Raw genomic sequence first — 21,746 nt, 5'->3', positions numbered from 1 at the left:
GCTGCTTGTTAGGTTTCAAATCTTTCTGCACACAAAGTGAGAAGAAATCACAGTTTGGGTTGTCAGGAACAGTGTTATTAATCTGATAAGACTGTCCTTAGTGTGAATTCAATCCAAATGTGTTTCTCTTCTCGCAGCTTTCTTACAGACAGTGAGGAAATGGATACTGTCAGACATCTTTTTGGTTTTATAGAAACTGTTAAATCCACATATTCATGTTGTTTGAATGTTTTTTTTGCTTTACACTTTTTTTACAGTTAGAGAAGCTTTTGGGGTTCAATATTTTCAAAAGACAGAAAGTGCCAACCATTGTCAGAATGTCAAATCTCAGAGTTGCAGTCCTCCCAGAATAGAGCCTCTGACAGATCTTCATCCATCTCTGACACTTCAAGGTGTGATGGAAGGAGGTCAAGGGGCAAAGTGTCCAAAGCAGGCCCTGGTCTAGTCTGGCATCTTTACTCAGCAGGTCTGGCATCTTGGTGTCAGGGCCTCCCACGGCGTGCAAGTGTATCCTCGCTGCCCATCATCACTGCTGTCTCCAAGGTAAGGTGGAGGAGAGTCTATTTCTGTTTAAAGACTAAAAAAATGTGTTTTCTCTGCTCATGTGTTGGAAGAGCCCGAGCAGATGACTGAGTATGTCCTTTTTTCACCTCGCTCCTCCCTCCGCCGCAGGCCAGACGGAGCATTTCCCTACACAGCTTCCCCAGACCGTGATGCATGATAACCCGCAGTGGTCGCACAGTTGGGTCACCGCTGAGCACCTCTCCGCTCCGACATGTCTGAATAGCAGCTCAGTTCATTCTGTTTCAGACTGTGCGATTCAGTCAGTGCCAGAGTAGCTCGCTCTCAAATTGAAACGGCTTGAAAACAGAGAAGAAACAAAGCAGTGATCTCACTGACATCTGAATTAGTCATGTGATCGGTCTCGCTCCGCTCGTCTGCAAGAGATCAATTGAAGTGTATTCCCCAAACTCCAGAGGATGCTGGGAGCAGAGAAGCGGGTAGTAACTTCGGGGGGAGTGGGGAGAGAGGAACGGAGGATGGTTTTAGTGTTGAAAAGCACTTGGGTGAAGTGTATGAAGGGAAATTTCTGTTTGTTGTCATGGTAACAGGCAGTGTGGTCTGTAGCAAAAACATATCCCTAGTATAGAGGCTTGATCAGGATCCAGCCGCTCCTCGCTGCACAGCTCTCCTCCTCCATTTTGAACGTGGGAAAGCTGATTGTGTTGCAAATGTTTAATGCTCCGATTCATATGAAACATACAGATCAGCCGAGCTGAAGAGAAACAGGGAGCGTTACATATGTGAAACTCGGCTGTAGTACTATCAGGGTGGATGTGGGCTTCATAAATGGGAGGTGAGTCACTGAATTGTTGTGGGGAGCGTGAAGAAGACATTTCTTTTCATGGTGTGTGGGATTTCAATGAAACCATGCGTAAAGGTGAGAGAAAGAAATGTCAACAACAGTAATATTTACTGTAAGGGTTACACCGAGCCATGTAAGAGGCAGATTTTAAGCACCATCAAGTGTAAACACTGCTCTCGTGGTTTAAGGACTGAAACCACTTGAATATGATAAGTGTGATTATGACCAGTGTTGTGTGGTGACAGAAACACTTTACCCAGGTCGTGTAAACATTGGCAGTACTGGAAATTTTTAGATATCCTGCAGGATTTGGACAGTTCTGCAGAATAAATGCATCATCTGCAGGGCTGAGTGATTGCAGATGGCTTTTGATATTCCTGCAGGATAAATTTCAGCAGCATCTAAACCTTTATCCTGCTAATTCTTGCTTTCTGCCCAGTAACCTTTACTCCAAGGATAATATGTAGACACTAATGCAACCAAATACTTTGTGGTTTTAATATAGAGGCCTAGCAATGGTCTTAAAGTTGCAATGACAACTTATTTCTAGGTACATTGTCATGCCATTACAGACATATTTTTTACAAATGCCAAAAATACAATACTTTTTTGAGAAGTAATAGGTCCTGGATAGAAGTTGATCTTTACTGGGTACGTGAATGACCAAGTGTAACACCTGTTTGAATGAAAATAATACATCAAGTGATAGAAACAAAATGCTCTCCATAACCTATTATTAAATTAATAGCACAAGTACACCTGTTGGATGAAAACATCATGACATGACATCGTGACACAGTGGCTCAGTGGTTTGCATTACACTACAGCACGAAGGGTTAGAGTCAAGGGTTCCAGTTTGCGAGGAATTTGCATGTTCTCCCTGTGTCCACCTACATATCAAAAATATTCAGCTCAAGTGAATTGGAAAGTCTAAATGTCTCAATGGTGTGAATGTGAGTGTGAATGGTTGTCTCTCAAGTATGTAGCCCTGTGATAGACTGACTGTCCACAGTTTACCTCACCTCTTGCCCACTGAGATATAAATAGATGGATAAAAAAAATCAAAAAAATCAAACAAACCCCTCACAAGTGACAAATATAAGGTCTCAAAGTCTAACTCTGGAAATGGAAAATAACCTTCCAACTGACAGAATTAGGATTAAGTTTAGGTTTAGATGGGGATTAAAGCATGGAATTAGTAATAGACAGGGGTTTAGGTTACTGTTCAAGGAGTGAATGTTGTCAGTGGAGGTCGTCAGAGGTGTAGTAAGACAAGTTAGTGTGTGTTTGTGTATGTGTGTGTGTGTGTGTGTGTGTGTGTGTGTGTGTGTGTGTTTCATGGAGGAGGAAGAGACAGTGTATCAAAAAGCAGGAAAACCGCCTTGTTTGTCTACAAAGATCCTGCATGAGATCTGGGACTCTCCACTTTTGTATCTGACAACTTTCAGACTTCACTGTGAATCAAGTCAACAGAGAGACTCAGAGATTCCTGCACAATCACAACAGCTTTTCCTTTAAGGTACACACCAGAAAAACACACTCTCAATCTCTTTCTCTGCCTTACACACACACACACACACACACACACACACACACACACACACACACACACACACACACACACACACACACACACACACACACACCGACAGCAGGAGTGACTGAAGAAAGCAGCATATGCAGAGGTAGCATGTGCCTGCCATTCACTCTTCACTGTAATCCCTGTGCCACCACAGCTGTAAACTGACTAAAGTCTGCTTTGATTGTCTGTGTGCATTTGACAGAAAAGCCACACACCTCCCTTTCCTTCAAGACAACACGGCTAAAATTAGCACGACCTTTTTAAAATCTTGTTTTTCCAGGCACAAAAATAGAAATAAAATGGCTTACAGGGAAACAAAAGCCTTCCTCCCATTCTGAACATCACACAGTCTGCGCCTGGGAGCTCAGGCTTTGCATAAAATGAGCATTGATAAATTTAGCAGTGCTTACGTAACTCACGCTCAGTTTGAATCTTACTGATGAGGCAGAAAAAGACGTTTCTTTATTTCAGCTTCTGCCTGCTAATGAATTTTTGCGGTAAAGCCGCAAACATGCAGCACCGGTGACAGCAGCACTTGACAAGGAGCAGACACGGGGAGTCAACTAAGCAGATGAATGCCCCACTGAGAGGGTAATGTCATAGAAATGTTTATAAGAAGTTATCCCCACCCCCACCTCCCACCCGACCTGCAGCCTTGACATGAATATCCTCATACATAAACCCTAAAGAAGCTGTCAGCCTATGTTGGTGTTACCTGTGTTCACGTTTCATTGTGCAGAGTAAAACCATCTGGCAGAAATTTCAAAAAACAAAATAAAAAAAAAAGGAAAAAAAGTGCACATGTTTACTATTCAAAGAATTATCACCATAGAATAGTTGTTTTACAAATAGCTCTGACAGTAAAAGGAATAAACCCTGTCAGTTCTGCAGGATGTGTTCTTTTCTCTTCACTGCGTCTGGAGGCAAGAAACGCTCAGATGCACTGAAGCATGATGGTAAGAGATACCCATCAAAGAGTGCGTTAGCCGAGGAGAAACCACTCTCCTTCACTTTGGATGGACAATCCTGTATCAATTTGAATAGCATAGTAGACACTCGCAGTCACAGACCCATATATTGTATTAATTCAAGAAAGAGGTGATGCATTTCAGTCACACACACTTCGGAGGAAAGGGCAGACGGGGAAATAAACATCACCACGACCAAGTGAATGTCAATTCATCTCATCACCAGGAAGCAATTACTTCTCTCTAGACTGTTGCTTAGCTGCTTCTCTGCTCCACAGAAACATCCAAGGACTTGAAGGGAGAACATACTGAGGAGCTGCACACAATCTCTTCCAATTCTCCTCTGGCAAAATGACCATCCAGCCATGCCAAATGTGGATCAGGAGCGAGAGAGATGAGCATAACACAGGCAAAAGGAATTGTGGGTAATACAATGCCAGTGATAAGCCTTTAGATGCTCCTCTGTCCATTTTGTTCAACGTGAGCAGACACTGTGATGGTTGTGGGTCCACTGAGCACTAGGTGGATAGAACAGTTTCTTCACTGATACTTGTGATGACACAAAATCAACAGAGCAGAGCAGCAGCAAAGAGGAGCAAGAAGAGCCCACTCTTCATGCTGCAAGGAAAATTTTATCAGGAAAAAGATTTGAAATATCATGATGTGATACAGTGATACAGATATTTTATATTTGTAGAGTATGAACTTAGATAAAAAATTATAACAGAAAATAACAGACAGCGTTTAACAACATAGCCACAGTTATTTATGCAAATGTACTTTCTGGATGTTCTGTACTGATTAAATTGTGGTTCCACACCCGCTACTAATGGCTGTTTATTTTTATTTTAGTAGAGTCCTAACCCCATAGGAGTAGAACCCTATTGTTTATTATTTAATTTTGTTCTCATATATGTGAGGGTCCATTGGCACGTTGTGCCCTTTGAGGAGAACACAAGACAGACAGCATAGTTTGAATAAGAATTAATAACATTTTTGGCAGCAGACAGTCGCCAGGTTTCCTTCCAATATTAATGCAAATTTTAACTTAATTTTGAGAAAATTGGCAAAAGAAAATGAAGATTGATTTGCGTTTCCATTAACTTCTATCATGCAAATATAATCCTCTGTCAAGATAATCATCTGAATCTCCAGTCAGGTGCCTTTAAACCATTGCAGAAGAAGACAGCACAACAAGTTGATGTAATTAAAAGAGCACCAGTCAAATATCTAACAGTGAGGGCATAGAAAACATGCTGGAAATTATATTTCTGTTTTTGTATTAACGTTACAAACAGACCTGATATTTTCATCTACATCCATTTCTCATCTCTTCGGTGGCTATTCGCCAAGTCTGTTAGCATTTGCTGTTACACTAACTTCTCCACCTCAACCATGCGTAAAAACTTGTTTTGCAATACTTCCAGTTTTTCTAATTCTCTGCATTTGAACCAGGGAGGTTGTGGTTTACATGAGTCTTATGTGTCTTGTCCCGTTGGCCACTGTGGTAAGGTACTTGAAATACACAAAAAAGTAGCTGATAAGTCTGCCAGTCCATCAAAGTGAAATTAACTATCAACAATTAGGAAAATTAAATGATAATTAATTAATTGAATTTATCGAGCAACAATTACAAACATTTTCTGGAACCAGTATGCTGCAGCATGGCGATAAGGTCAAATTAAATATAATAATAATAATAAAAAGCCTGCTTGGAATCAGTCAGTGATAAAGACATGTCATGTATTCATCTTCCGTGATATCTCATCTCTCTGGTATGTGTTTGATCAGTTCCCATAAGATGGATATTTATTATTTAGTTTGGGCTTTTAAACCAATTATAATCGGAATATTAGACTTAATGTAAACATACCTAATGATGAAAGCACCAGATGTTCTGTCATTCACACAAATTGCATTGTTAATACACTCTTAGCCCTCAAAGTGCCAGATAAACTTGATTCCATTGAGTAATGCAGTGAGAGGCAGCCCCTCCAACTTTCTTCTTCTTCTTCTCAATGAAATGTGAAGGACGAGGTATGTCAAATTGAGGCAGATGGAAAGTGCAGTCCCTAAAGCCCACTTTACTAATTAAGGCCTAATGATATGTGATGTTAAATCTCCTCCCAAGTTATTTTTCACCACATTTCTGGGTACATAAGACGAACAACCTCTGGCTTCCACAGATGCCATTTCCAAACGGCCCGAGGTGGCCTTTTGCTCTGTTTACTCCCTGCATGTAGACAATGGAGTGAATTTAAATGAACCCTTTGCATTAGCTTTACAACTTGGATGCAGGGTTAATGTCACATCTGCACTTCCTGTAATCCAGTCCTGCTCTCCTCCTGTTATAACAAATTGCTCTTGCAAATATAAAATGTTAACAGGAGTTTCCCTGAAACACTTAAGGTGGTTTGAGTTTCAGAGGAGCACTGAGTATATACATGTACACCAAGTCTAAAGAAGAAGACATTTTCACATTTGGCACTTGACATGGAATTCCAACATTTAGAAATATTAGGACTGAAACAGCTTCAGGCTTCGGAGATTAAGTGGGTTAAGTGATAAAACATGACAAGGTGTCTTCATAAGTAAATATAAAAGCCCAGATGGATGTGAAAGGTGGAAATTCCTCAAATGATAATGTAGAGTAGCAAAAGGGGAAGAGTTACTCCAAAAGTCCCTTTAATTCTTTGCTCAGACAATGACAGGGCTGGAGTAGTTCCAAGGGCTGAATGGGCCAGAAACAGCTGAATCCTCAGTATAAAAGAGGAGAAGCTACATCGGAGCACATCTGGGTCTTTGATAAAAAGTCAAAGGTACAATACTGTGCACATAAAAACATTAGAGAAGTTAGATAAAACTTCTAAGGAGCACTTTAGTAAGAAACATCTAATCACTGAACTAAAAACTGTTGCATGCACTGTCATTGAAAGCTAAAGATTATTCTTTGTGATACAACATTCAGTGTCTTTAGAGCCATCTACCTTGAAGCTGAAATAACTCAAGTGATGGCCACAACATAACCTCATCTAAACCATATCTCATCATTATGAAGCAAACCACATGACACACTCTTGACAAAGGCTCTTTTCCAAGGCTAGACTTTAGCGTATTATTAACAGAGTTACATAAATGGGATTTTGGTTTTCTTCAGGTTCAAGTTCAGGTTTCACTTTAGCTCTACATCATTCATGGCACTGCCGTGTATTATTGTGCTCATACCGCAGACACTTATCACAAGCTGAACATAGGCTAACAACCGACATTTTAAATTCTCCATCCACTTTAATGTACAGACTGTATTTAATCCACAGTTTGGTTATTTTCACCAGTGAAAAATTCACCGTTAACAAGTAGCAAGTGCAACAAGTGCAGATACCTGCATTTTCATGTAATCAGAGTTTGAGAGGTGGTTAAACTGTGTTTGGTGTAAACTAAGTTTGAGGTGTCTTTTCACACAGTTTTAAACATACACCTTTCAGCCAACCACAAATGAGTACTTTCAGTGGCAGTGGTGTTAACGACATGTCCTCCAAATTAGAGCTGAAATGGTTATTTGATTAATAGATGGCTCTAAAAGAATGGCTGAGGTGAAATGCAGTGGTTCAGGCAATAATATGAAAACACAGAACCATCAACTCTTTGACTCTTTTAATACAAGAGTGGCTCAATAGTCCTGAGATCTACACACCTCCTCTGTAATAATCCCGACTTTGTGCACATGCATGCAAATATTTGACAAAAACATTTTGGCAAAAACACTTTAGTGGTACTGAAATTTTAATGTCTATAAATGATCTGCTGTGTACTGAATTCCTAATGCAGAAGGTGCTGCAGAGAGTAGATGAAAGGCTCACTGTGAAATGTATGAACGCTGGAGGTTTCTGGGGGACAGAAAGAGAGAGAGGAAGAAAGAAAACTTATGGACTGTAAAATGTCCTCTTTGTTGTTACTATCCAACCACATCTCCATTGTTACACAACAACAGATCTAAAGCAATCAAAAAAGAATGTATTGCCTTAAACATAGCACAGAAATTCAATTTACTATCAAACATCTAAATTATTAGTCAGTCAGAATGATTTCACCCTGATGAGATCTGCAGCCACACAAACAAACCCCTGACCCTTGATATGGTACATTCTTGTCTACACCAACAGCTTAGTCTTTGTTACTCTCACTCTTTTGTTATTCTGTTAGTGGAGCCAAGAAAACATCTGCAATGATAAATCAAGTGTGAACAGCCCTCCATATACATCTCTTTCATTATCGATTAATCTGCCAATCATTTTTTGGATTAATAGATCAATCAGTCTATGGAACATCAAACATCACAACTTCGTAGAGCCAATCATGATGTCTTCAGATGCCTTGTATTGTTTATCCAAAACTCCAAATACCCAAAAATATCTTATAGTGAGAAGGTTCTGGGTTCCTGGGACCTTTCTGTGTGAAGAGTGTCTCTATATATCAGCCCTGTCATGGACGGGCGACCTGTCCAGTGTGTACCCCGTCCTCGCCCAATGTCTGTTGGGATTGGCTCCAGCCTATCCCTGTAAGGCTAAGCGGTTCAGATAATGGATGTATGGTGTATGATAAAGAGCAACAGGCTTCCATTTGAGAGGCTGGAATTAGAGAATATGTGGCATTGTTTAACTTTTTTTGCTTGAAAAATTACTTATCTGTCAATCTATTATTCGATATATAGATTACACTGATGTTCGCTGATAAGTGACAAGAAATTCCAGTACAGTAATATCAAATTAGGTTTGAGATCATCCAGAAACAGCGTCATTACATAGTTTGTCCACCAGAAAGGAATGACAAGTTGACTGGTGTGTGTGTATATGTATGTATCACAAAAAAACAGTTGATATATTTTCATCAGATTTTTCAAACTCCAAATCCTCAATATCAGTGTCAGTCTCAAAAATCCAGTCAGGCCATGCAAAACACTATGAAAACAAGAATCTAGTTGTGTCCAGTACTTGTTTGTAGCTAAAGCCCCATGCACAGTTGTCTGCAGGAAGTCACCTGTCACCTCATCAACAGCGTCCATCAGCAGCCTCTCAGAGAATATATATCATCATAGAGCATACGTGTGACAGTACAAGTGTAATACAGAGCTTTCTTCTCAGTGGTATCAAACTCCACCCGCTCAGGAGCTATGAAGGGCAGAAAGCCCCCCCCCCCCCCCCCCCCCCCCCCTCCACTCATACTGACACCCCTCATCGCAGGAAGCAGGGGAAAACAGACAGAGATAGGATGATATACTCACAGACATCATCCCCTTGTTCAGTGGTATTACAGACGGAGAGAGAGAGAGACAGAGAGGTGGTGAGACAAAGACAGAGGGAGACAGAATAAGCAGGGGGGGGGGTGTTGCAGCGTGCTGTACGCCTGCAGCGAACATGACCCTCCCTATCTTGACTAAAGCAAACACCAACACACATCAAGTTCCTGATGGCTGGAAGCTTTAAATCATGCAGATAAACAAACACAGGCATTCACTGGCTGTTTGGTGATGCTAAGCTCTTGTTATAATGTGCACACTCACTCCCCCTTCTTTTATTATTTCTCATTTCTTTCTGCATTTGTGCCATTTTTTGTCTCTGAGGCTTGTTCTGACAAACTGTTAAAAAGCCGTGTACAGTACATGGAGAAAACACTGGACTTTATTTGACAATGTGGAGATATGTTCATATGCAACTTTTATTTCAAATCAACAAATCAATATTCATGTGAGGAGTCAAGACATCTGTAATAACTGCAAATAAACATTAATGTAAATAATAAATAAATAAATTCATTTCTTTCCTATACTTTCCACTGTAACTGTTTAATAATAAAACTGCTGAATGTGTGAATAACACTATAAATGTTTATACTCCTTATAAACTGCTTTATTTTTTTAATGTTTTTCTATCATTGTATTTGCCCTTTTTTATATTCTAGTTGTGTTCTTATGGTCTGTTTCCTTTTTTTCCTGTTGAAACCCATTTCTTTGCTGCAGTCGAGTTTCCCCACAGGGATCAATAAAGTTTCATCTCATCTTATCTTTTATGAATCTGAGCACAACCTTCAGCAACATAAAAGACACTGTGGTTGAGAAGCTGGGAACAGGGAGGTGACCAGGAGAACCCCTGGTATGTTATGTCCTATGGTTTGTGATTTTAGACAAATAATTAGCATCACCAAAAAAGATTTTTTGGGGAAACTGAAATGCAGCAGAGGTGAGCTCCTCAGTGTATCAGAACGTTCATGCTGGATATATCTGTAAAAAAATCACTGCCAACAATATTCCTTCAGTATTTATGAAAGGGTGCTTAAGGCTAGATTGCTAAAATTGCTCCAGTATTGTTTGAATGTAGATATAAAATTATCTCAAATGTAATAAGATGAAGCACAAACATTATATACTTTCAAGTAGCTATAACACATATATTTTTACAATAACAAATGACAGTGAAAATAATGTGACAATGTGAAAGCAGCAATTTAGCAGCTAAAGAGCCAGATTCAAATTCTAAATTTCATTCAGGGGTGAGTAGAGAGTAAAAAACAAAGCTAAAAGACAGACTCCAACTGGTCCATAACTTCTGCATTTTTAAATAAGCAATTTTTTTCTGACAATAATCAACTTAAAAGGCGGTGCCAGTGTTCACAACTTGTTTCCACTGCTCCCAAGTGGCCAAAAAAGTCTTATTGCAGGTTTGAAAAAATAAACAAATAAATCTGGCTTTTACAACCTTAGTCTTAGATTTAGTTTTGGTCATCATTCTCTGTTTTTCATGAGAACATTTTAATTTTACAATTTGATTGTGAATGCAGCAGAGAGGGGTCCAGAAAGACAGCAACACAAGCTGTCAGCTGACAGGCTGTTAGCCAAGTTTGGTCCTGTTAGCTAAACCACTTATCTGGAACTGAAAGTGAGTACACCTGTGATGTCTTACACCTGTCCATTATACAGCAACATGACTACAGGTTTGTAGCCACACTAACAGCTCCATTAGGTCAATAATGTTCATGACATAACAGGAAAAAAATGGCAGGATGGACAAAAGATACTTAATCTGCTTTAAATAAAAGTAGTGGAAATAAGATGTTAGCAAAATGTTACACTGAAAGTGTTGTTACCAAAATATTTTTTTTAATTCACCGTATATTGCCCATTTTGAGACATCCCAGACTGAGCTTGTCAGGCTCAGCTTGATCAGGCTCAATACTTCATCATCCAAGCACTTCTAAGGTTAGCTGTGCTTTAAGTCTAAAAAGCAATGCAATCATGCTAACTGATAACTGCAGTTTACAATCACAGATCTCTTGTGATTACCACAAGAGAGCTTTTATGGCTGGTAAACAAAGAGAAAATTGGGACAAACACAAACCTGCTAATTATGCCCCCCTCAAAGTAAATAAAAAAGAATAAATGGTTCAGTTTGTAAATACCAGTATGTTTGCATGGAATTTTGTCTTATTGTCCTTTTTTATCCAATTTTAACACTGGTACTAAAAATAAACACCAATATATTGATGAAAAACCAAAAACAATGACCCTTATACAGTATATTTTTACCATGCATCTCATACTGAATGCTTCAAATGTGGCCAAACAGCATCTTAATTGTTAAGTAACTCAGTGAGTTATTTTTGCATTAACCATAAATAATCTGCAGAGGTATCCAAAATGTCCTGATTTTTATTGTGCAGACTTACAATTTCTCAGCTGACAGTTTATTTTATCAATGATGAATAGGATTTAGCAAAGGCCAGTAAGATTAAAGACTAATCGAGGAGTGCCAACCAAAATGAGTTGGCACACTACACAAGTTTTGAGAAGCGAGAGTCCAGCTGCCTTCTGTTCACTGCTATTGATCATCAGAGGAGACAGACTGGCAGGATGTAGTGATGGTGTGCTGGTCCAGGTCCTCAGACTGGCTCTGCAGAGGAATAAATGTCTCTGCTGTTTTATGCAAGGACAATCTAATGAGTTCTAGACTGATTCTGGTTGAAGGTACTGGGTGTGTTTGAAGCTTCAGCTTTTCCCTTTGCTGTCCTCTCACCTGGAGTGTGACTGCTTACAAATAAATTGCCAGCATTTCATCAGGGAATACCTAAGATTTTCTGTGTATACTGTGTTTGGTACATTTAAATGGAACAGTATGATGTAACGCATTTAAGCATACTATGTTTAACCATAAAGGGTTGAATGCTCGTACTGCAAAGCAATCAGTAATGACACGATATGCAATTTGATTGAAATGAGTGCATTTAAATACATATGTATGATATACTGTAATGATAAACATTGTAAAGTTGTTCATTAACTAATGCTTGCTTTACTTTCCAACCATAATATGTTGAAATACTGAAAGCATAAACTTTTGTTTCTACCTTACAAAGAATGTACAGCAGAGGTCACTAACAGACGGGCTGCAGTCCGCATCCGGACCCTGGACGTATAACCTATAGGTTATTGAGCTCTTTTTATCAGTCGCCTTAATTTTTTTTTAAATGTCTTTTTACTATTATTTTATTTTTGTGAAATCTTGTCTAATGTAACTTCAGCTTAAAAAAAATGAGACTGGTCTAAAACATCTTTGTGAAACTGGCTCCAGGAGTATGAAGCCGCTGGATTTCCAAATTTGAACTTACACTGGGGTATTGACAGATGGAGTTGTTCCAATACTGATACTAGTATCAGAAATACCTCCTTTACTGCCTAAAATACTGTATCAGGTATCAGCGAATACATAGTGTATGATACCACACAATTCATTAATAAACTTTAATGTTTCACAAACAAATAAAACTTCAGCTTTCCCAAAAATCAATTCTTCGTGGCTGATCTAAAACCGTAGCTTACGTAGGAAGCTGTGCTGTGCTAGAACACTGTTCTAGACTAATTTAATCCTGTAACTAATGTAACGTTATCCGTTAGCAAAATGTTACACTGGAAAGTTCCAGCAGTAAAAAGTCAATGTGTATATGACATGTGAGGCTTTAATTTTGAGGGGTGGCACTAGTATTAGGACATCTAGTAAGGAAGTGTTATTTATTTCAAGATTAATTTTTTATGACTGTCAGTCAAATTGGATAATTAAGTAAAGATTCTATGACATTCGTGTATCTGTTCATGTTTTACACCTGAGCCGTGCCATACAACAATGATATTGCCAGCAACTATATGGTTAGTAGAATACAGCTGATGCATTTATTTATTTATTTATTTTATTATTTGCAATGGTATAATTAGAACAGGACTCGGTATTGGCCAATATGTAAGTTTATGTATCAGAATCTAAATTGAGAAATAAAAACATTTCTATTAACAAATGCGTCGCAAAGGCTTCATAGCAATTCTTATACAAATGCACGGTTTTGACTTTAGCTCTGAAACACCATGTTCAACTGTTGTGGTATAAAAATCTTTCAGTTTTCTAAATATGTCGTTGACTCAAGGAGAAAATACACAACAATTGTGAGGGAAAGAAAACTGAGAGAGCGTGAGGTTGGACGTCCTTAAGTGGACGTGAATTTAGTGTCCTTCACTCAGCTCAAAACGGTCACCTGCAAAGCAGCAAAGAGGAGAACAGCAGCTGTAAAAACTTGATTTTAGAGGAGCACAAAAACAGTCAGAGTGAAGTAGACTGCACCAAGTGACTCCCCACTCATGGACTAAACATCAGTGGTATGAGCTCCCACCGGTTCTACCAGCATCACCAAGCACTGAGTACATCTGAGGTGGTGAAGATCATTGGAAAAGTATTTATCCATAGAAATTTGTGTGGTTAAAGTTGTGCTTAAAGTATTAGTACAATATGTATTTTAACATTCAGCTACTTTATTACGAGTGTATAATATTTTACTGTCTTAGAATACCAGATCACATTCAAACCAGGAAAGCTGTGCGTAGCAAGGACTTTCAGTCCCACAAGACTACACCATGCAGCTGAACACATAATTCTTTGGAAACTGCTACATTAAGCTTATTTAGAGATCTAAGCCCAGCCATACATTATTCTTCAACTAAACAGGGGGTCCTCCACCGCCTGTAACACAAATAGGACATAGGAATTCTACCATAATGATGCTCAGAAAATAGTCCAGTGAGTTGCACTACACCTCACATACTTGCTCTGAGGATGAAAAGAGGGCATTGTATTTTTGATGGACCATTAGCTTCATAAAGGGTGCTGGTTGATTTGCACATTGATCAACCAGATTTCTTTCCATTGTTGTTGTTTTTTTCCCCCCTCCCTCATTTGTTCGTACTTAAAACAAGGTTATTACAGTACAACTTGCCTGATGCTTAATGCCATAAGACACGAAAAACTGCATATTTTTCCAGCACATCCTTCAGCAAGGGCATTCAGTGGTATTAGTTGCTTTGTTTTTTTTTTTGTAAAGAGACAGTTGTCATCCTGTTGAAATGAGGGATAATCTGTGAGCTTGCATTGTGTATGTTCTGTACTTTGCGTGTCTTTAGCCAGCACACAAAAGATGAATTAGGTGCAGTGAACAAAAGCCAAAACTTGCCAATGGGGAAAACACAACATCACTAATAGGCTTTGAGTTTGTGTCTGAACGGGTTCATAGCTGTCTAGCTTTCCCACACAAGGGCAACATTTCATCCAGCAGAACATCACAAATAAAACAATAACTCAAACATTACTGAGGTATGCTTTCAAGCTAATATAAGTAATTAACATCAATATCCTCTTTGTGACAACAATATACATGCAGCACCTTAAAAGCTGCAGGAGGCAACAAGAAATCTTGCATTGTGCCTCTACAACTGAAGCAATCTGGTGTTCAGTTTCATCGGTGGGTCTCTGGTGCAGTAGATCCAAAATGCATGAAAAACAAACAAGAGCTAACTAAAACCAACAGAAAAGTTAGCCAGCGCAGCACTACAACCCCATCCAGAAATCCAGCAGTGCTGCTGCTCACTCTCAGTTACAGCTGGTGCATCCTGGTGGTCGCCACACAGCGGGGGCACGAGAGCAGACCAAACAATGTTTGACAAAAAATGTCTTTTTTATATATTAAACTCTTAGCTCTTCTGAAGGTAACATGCACACAAAGACAAAAAGATCTTCAATTTCCTTTTCCTTTTACAATAAGCATGATATCAGTAAATGACACTGGCACATTATGCCTAAAAAAATTTGCAGGCAGAAAAAAATTAAACTTTTAACAATTATTAATATGCCTTAATTTTAACAGATAACAATACAGGGCACTCCTGCTATATTGGCAGTGAACCCAAGGACAAAACGGTCACATTTTCTTGACTCTGAATTTTCTTCATTAACATCAGTTATTTGTCCAAAATATTTTAAATGACAAAAATGTTGCTAACCTGAATCTTGAAAACACTGTTGTATATTCAATATTCAATTTCCATTCCATCATTCATTTTATCAATTATACCTGTGTCTTTAATAATATAATGAATCAAAATATCCTCTGTGAAAAAGGCAGATTTCTAAGAAAATGAGCTGAGAAATGGCTCCTGTTAATATACTGTGCATACAAGGTGACTTTGTTTTGGGGGAACCTCAGCTCCTTTGGAACCTCAGCTTCAGTCACATCAGCCTCATGGAGGCACAGATGATGATTATCATTCTGGCCGATAAAACTGACCCACATCTGTCAGCTGCCAATATATCATTTGCTGAGTGAACTGCACCAGCCAGTGATGAATGGACCTGCCTCTTCTGCTCAATATGATGCCGACTGGCTCACTGTCCAGAGCTGGGATGCCTGACAAGATTCGTCAGAGCAAAACAACTCTGCACATGTCCACCATTTGGTGATGTTGTATTCAAATTTTCAACATGGACAAAGAAAAAAAAAAGAGCGATGGTTGGGATAAAAAAGAAAAGAAAAAAAAAGAAAAGCAATAAATGTGAAGTAGAGGTATTTCAGTTTGAGCGGGTTGTAAAGTATCTACTCAAGTACTGTACATTAGAGGTACTGGTACTTTACTTAGATATGTCCATTTTAGTAGACTTTACTCCACAACATTCACCAGATTAATTTGTATATTAAGACTTTATATTCAACATGTGATAAACTAATAATGATGTTAAAGAAAAATCTTGTATCTTTTATATACTCATGTACATACTCATGTGTAAGTGCAATGTGGTGTTTTTCATTGTGGTATTACAATGGCTGGGCAATATATGTGAAAACATTATTACAATGTTTATGAGAATATTCAAATTAAAATAAATTTATGAAAACGAAAAACTGTGTCAAAACAAGTAATTATAATAATAATAATGACTTTATTTTACTTTTCATGTGAAGATGCAGCCCAAACAGTGATCAAAAACTAAAATGAAAAAAAAAATCATTAAAGTTACCCCAAATTAAAGAGACTCTTTAATTTATTTTTAAAAATACCAATGGGGTTTGCTGTTCTAAGATAAAAAGGGAGAGTGTACCACAGTTTAGGGCCATAAAAACAGAAAGCCGCCTCACCAGATTTCTTGTTCCTTCTACGAGAAAGGAAGTGGAAGATCTGAGAGTTCTTGTTAGAAAATAAAATGAAAGGCAGATATAAAAAGTTTCTAGGTTACATAAGGCTTTATAGACAAATAAAAGTACTTTAAAATCAATTCTAAAAGACACAGTGAGGCAATGTAGTGATGCAAGGAGTGGATTGATGTGATCTCTTGCTTTTGTATTAGTCAAATCCTGCTGTGTTCTGACTTAACTGTAATTTTCTTGAAGACTTTTGGAAGTCCAGTAAAAAGAGTACAGTTGAGTAATTTAAGCGGCTTGTTATAAACATTTCAGCATCGTTCTGAGTTAAAAATGTATGATTCTGGCAATGTTGCTAAAGATAAAAAATTTTGCAACCTTATTAAAATAATCCAACAAAACTCTTTTAATTAGTCAATATAATTGCATCATTGTGATAACACTGAACCTAAAGTCAAAAATAATATAAAATAATATGATAATAATATAAATATTAATGATGGCTGAATTTAATTTAGTTATGACTTCCTGGGACACTTCAACAGAATGGAGCCATTGTTAATGTTTTTAGTAACACCTAACACCCCAGCTTTTCCTGCCATGACAAGTCAACTGTCGGCTGTTAACAGGTATTTAGGAGGTAGCATTTTATTACTGCAAAGGCTGGTTGATTGTTGGTGAGCAGTTGGTACTGTTGTACATTATGTTTCCACCTTTTGATTAACTGGTGAATAAATCATCAGTGTAACCCGTGACCTGTTAATGTAGATATTATAACATAATCTGCCAGATTTCTGACATAAAGCTATAAAAGTTTACTGAACAGTTTGATCTTCAAAATTCATGCAGTAAAAATGTTTTCTCCAAAACAGATTGGAGGATATTTTTGAAGGAAGAGAACTAAGGGAATTTACTGTGAAAGCCCATCAAACTTGCTCATCCTCCTCATCTTTTAATACACCGAAGCTGAGCTGCCTGTTGGATTGAAGTGGATTCCCCTTAGGTACTTTTTCTGCAGCATGACTAAGTCCCTGTTATTTCTTCCCCCAACTACAGCAATAAAAGCATTCGTTTGCTTTTTTGAACAAACAAAAAATCCAGAGAGGGCAAACTAGTGTACAGTGACAGTGGGATGATCTGTGGATCACCTGCGGGAGGTTGCCTCCATGTGTAGCATTTGTTTTGTTTTTTTACCCCTGTCTTTTGGCTCTAGGACCTCTATGTGCGTGACATGGAAAACCAAAGCTCTTAAAATAACAACCACCACAGACCCCTCTAGTATAAAGTCTCAAAGATGACTGGGGACAAACTGTATGACTGTATGATACGGGGTGGATGTCTTCATTTACACCACCATTTAACAAAGAAAACTGATCAACACGCACAGTTTAGGGACAAAGAACATACACATGTGACCAAACAGCTAACAATGTCCTAAAAGCAAGTTGTACCTCAAGCTCCGCACTTTGAAACAAAGCATTTCTGATTTGACTCACTACGATAGACCATTTAAAATGTGGGTTAATCTAAAGTGTATGGCAACAATGGAAAAAGCAGCCAATCATTTTCAGTTTCTCACACACACACACACACACACACACACACACACACACACACACACACACACACACACACACACACTAGTGTGTTCTAGTTGTAAAAAAGCTGTGGTTTGACAGTGAAACTAGCAGATGACAGCCCAATCTCATTTGGGCACATCTGTAAACAGGTGAATGCATTGCTGCACCTTTTCCTCACGCTCAGAAACCACTGCAAATGCTACAAAAATGCTCTAAATAGCTTATATAAACAGTCTAAGCACCTGAGTATGGTCTTGTATTATCTGTATTCACTTTAAGAAAGGCAAGCAATATATTTTTAACACTTACACTGCAAGGTAAGAAAAATGGAGTAACTAGCCAGAGAGCTGACATCTAATATTCACACAGCCCATTAACTGCAATGAACTGGAGACAATGTTGAGGTTCAAGCCTGAAGCATAGCTAATTGTTTAATAAAATTTGGATTTATGAAATCATACGGAAAAAGTATGAATAGCCTGATAAATATATTGATCCAAAGAGAGGGATTTGCAGTTGCCAAAAAGGTCAAAAGTTGCTTAACTGTATGTGTCTATGGTTCAGTATGACCACAATTGCTTTCTGTGTGGCAGGCATATTCAAACTGATCATGTGAAATTATTCTCTGGAGCCAACTTGTGTCACATCCAAATACTATATGTGTCCCCTAGATCTCCTGCTGTGCCAGTGGTGCTCCACATGCCCCAGAATCAACATGACAAGCTGTTAATCACGCCTGGTCATTTATCTGTCAGAGTCTGCACAAGTGTTGCGCAGTGAGGATGGTCTTTTCCCCACAGCACAGTCAAACAGCCACCTCCAGCTGTCTGGCTGAATGGCTGTCTGTGGCTCAAATTCAGCTTTCACAGTTCGGGCCTTCTGACTCATGCACGTCAGCGCAGGAGGATGTGACTCCGGTGACTTCAACAGAGGGAGTTCCGTCTAACACCTGACTGACACTGAGTAACACTTCTTTAAATCATCAAGTTTATCTGGCAGCTTCAGCATTGTAGCCCCTCCCACGCCCCAATTTATTTTAACAGACATGGAGCAGGAGAGGTGGGGTGACAGAATGAGGGGCGTGCATTATTGTGTGAATGTAATTACTGAAATTTGTATCTATGAATTTAGTATTTATTGTATTTTGAACAGTATCCATATTAACTGCATTGGTTATAGTTGTGTTTGTGTCCACCTGCCCAGGGACTGCAGTTGGAAATGCAGATGTGTCAACCCTTAAATTTTAAAGGGCTCCTCCTACTCCTGCTCTTTTGGCTCTCAATACTGTAACACATAAGCTTTTGCCTTAAGTTTTGGATGTTGTATACTCCCACACCACATGAACACATCACAGTCAAACAGCACCAGTGGGGGTTTCAAAGCAAATGTACTGCATATGATGCACAAAGTATCTGAGTAAACTTAAAGGTGTTCAGTACAAACAAATCTTTAACACAGAATCTTCAAAGTGAATTGAACAGAATCACCATTGTCACGGACTAAATCAGTAGCTTTTAGCATTATTCTACACATTCTCCCACTACACCCCAAGAGATGTAAACAAACTTTGATATACAAACTCTGTGAATGTGAAGTTCCCCTTTAATATTAATCTAAAACTAATCCTTGGTTCACCCTGGAACCACTATTCCAAACGCAAATCATCCAAACCTACCCTTGCCTTTTATTCTAAATTTTACAATCTCTTACCAAAATGAATTGATAAAAATGGAGGTGATCAAAGTGGACATGAATTAAAGAATGGATGGTAAAAATCTTTGAGAAATGAAAAAAAGGAGTGATAAATGATGACATGATTTGGTTTATTTAAAGCCAATTTGATTAAAACAGTAGTGATATGATGGAAACAGAGCCATGTTTCATCGTATTCTCCATCTTATTTGTCAATAATAATTTCAGGAAAGAGGAAGTTACAAAAAATTATTGAAAAAAATGGTAATGAAAATGCGTACAAATTAATAACAGAAGTGATGAACTGCATTGACATTTATCTATTTCTGTTACTTCTGTCATATTAAAAAATACATAATGAAATAAAATCACAGAAAAAAAAGAGGAACACAAAGGTACCAACAGAAAAAAGACACCAGCAAAGACAAGCACAAAAGTATAACGCCCAATAAACAAGACAAATGCATATTGCTGAGGAAGCTCTTCTGATTAATTCAAATGCTTAACCCTGAACCTAAAGCCTTACCCTGAAATAACCTTCACTGTATGAAAGACCAAGTCCAAAGCAGCCACACATACATGAGAAAAGAAAAACTGTAAAAACTGTGCTCATGCTTAAATAACACATATTCATTCATATGTTTTATTTTCTGTGACCTGTGAATAAGTTAGAACTGTCAGAACAATCAGGATGCCCAACAAGCTTTTGGTAAAGTGCTGCACAAAATGCTCAAATTTTCCCCTCAAACACTGTGAGTCACTGCACATAAATAAACGATCCAAAATCATAATTGTAAACATGTGTATCACTCGGCACAAGTCGGTGCTTATCAACTGAGGAGGCAGGTAGCCTGGGGCAAAACTAACATGACGTTACCTCTGCAGACAATCATTTGTTAATGCAAGGCCTGAACTAAAGATTTCATACTCAGATTTACTTTTTATCTAGCTGCCTCTATGCATGTATATATAAAGTGTATATATGGGCTGCATTCATGTGTTGTGTAAAGCTTGAGCAACCCAAAATTTTTATGGCAGGTGTGAAACAGCATTATATGCATAAAATAAACATTGCTGAATGAATAAATTTGAATTTAAAAGCGTCTTATTCAAGTTTTGCACCACACCAGAGAGCTCTAGGAGGAGAGAGTTTTAAAGGAGGTTGGGCAACTGTGGCTCAGGAGAGCAGGTCGGTAGATCGATCAGAATACCGGTGGTTCGATCCCCGGCTCCTCTAGTCCATGTGCCAAAGTATCCTTGGGCAAGATACTGACCCAAATTGCCTCGGATGGCTGTTCCATCAGTGTATGGGTGTGATGTATGTATGTGAGCGAACTGGCCAAGTACTGTAAAGAGCTTTGAGTGGTCTCTAAGACTAGAAAAGCACTATGTTAGTGCAGTCCATTTAGGTGCATTAAATACCTTAGTACCATATTAGTCTCTGTTCATTTTTTCCACATTTTATTAGTGTAAAATGCCAGATGTTTTTTTTGACAGATAATTTTCAGACAGTCGTTTTCCAACCACTCAGCTCACCCTTAAGGTATTTTCAGATGCCACCTGGTTGTCCCCACAACCTTTAATGTTTCTGTGTTTTAAGCATCAACAGGCCACAACACTAGCTACCTCTTATCCCACCAGCCTATACAGCACAGGGTTTTAGCTTAAAATAGCGGGAATAGTTACTAAAAATTACATGATTAACTCGTTTCATAAATGTTGACACTGTTTTTCCTCACCGATTTGCTGGTGAAGAAGTGTCTATTTCAGGTGACTCAGGCAACAGTAAAATCAGATCCAGTGTCACTTCCCTCACGGAAAACCACAGCAGCAAGTTGATAAAGTTGAATCATCATAAATGCCAATGGCAGCTGCAAAGAGCTGTTCAGGGTTAATGAGGGTGGCAGCTGCCCTTCCTCTACTTCCCACTGCTGCCAGCTTTGGCAGGCCACTGTCTTTACACTGAAAAAACAATTAAGGCACGGACAACATGGGCACCAAAATGAAAACCAAGACGTTCTGCAGCCGCCATGCACACACAACGCAGGCAGTGTATC

The 21,746-nt window shown here is 38.6% G+C and overlaps 2 protein-coding genes across 4 annotated transcripts in view; one reads left to right on the top strand and one right to left on the bottom strand.

The window, feature by feature from the left end:
* The window catches only part of kcna4 (potassium voltage-gated channel, shaker-related subfamily, member 4), a 72,595-nt gene extending 54,555 nt beyond the window's left edge, over positions 1-18,040 (top strand). For both annotated transcript variants that reach the window (XM_071489290.1, XM_071489289.1), the window contains exon 4: positions 393-18,040. The gene's annotated coding sequence lies outside the window, so the exon portion shown is untranslated. The remainder of the gene's footprint in view (positions 1-392) is intronic.
* The window catches only part of nr1h3 (nuclear receptor subfamily 1, group H, member 3), a 124,563-nt gene that overhangs the window by 88,935 nt on the left and 13,882 nt on the right, over positions 1-21,746 (bottom strand). The gene's annotated exons all lie outside the window — the stretch shown is intronic.

The sequence above is a fragment of the Trachinotus anak genome, unplaced genomic scaffold, assembly GCF_046630095.1.
Source record: "Trachinotus anak isolate AG129_WGS33_773 ecotype Australia unplaced genomic scaffold, CSIRO_AGI_Tana_v1 ptg000011l, whole genome shotgun sequence".
Lineage (NCBI taxonomy): Eukaryota > Metazoa > Chordata > Actinopteri > Carangiformes > Carangidae > Trachinotus > Trachinotus anak.
This window is presented reverse-complemented; position numbering and strand designations above follow the sequence as displayed.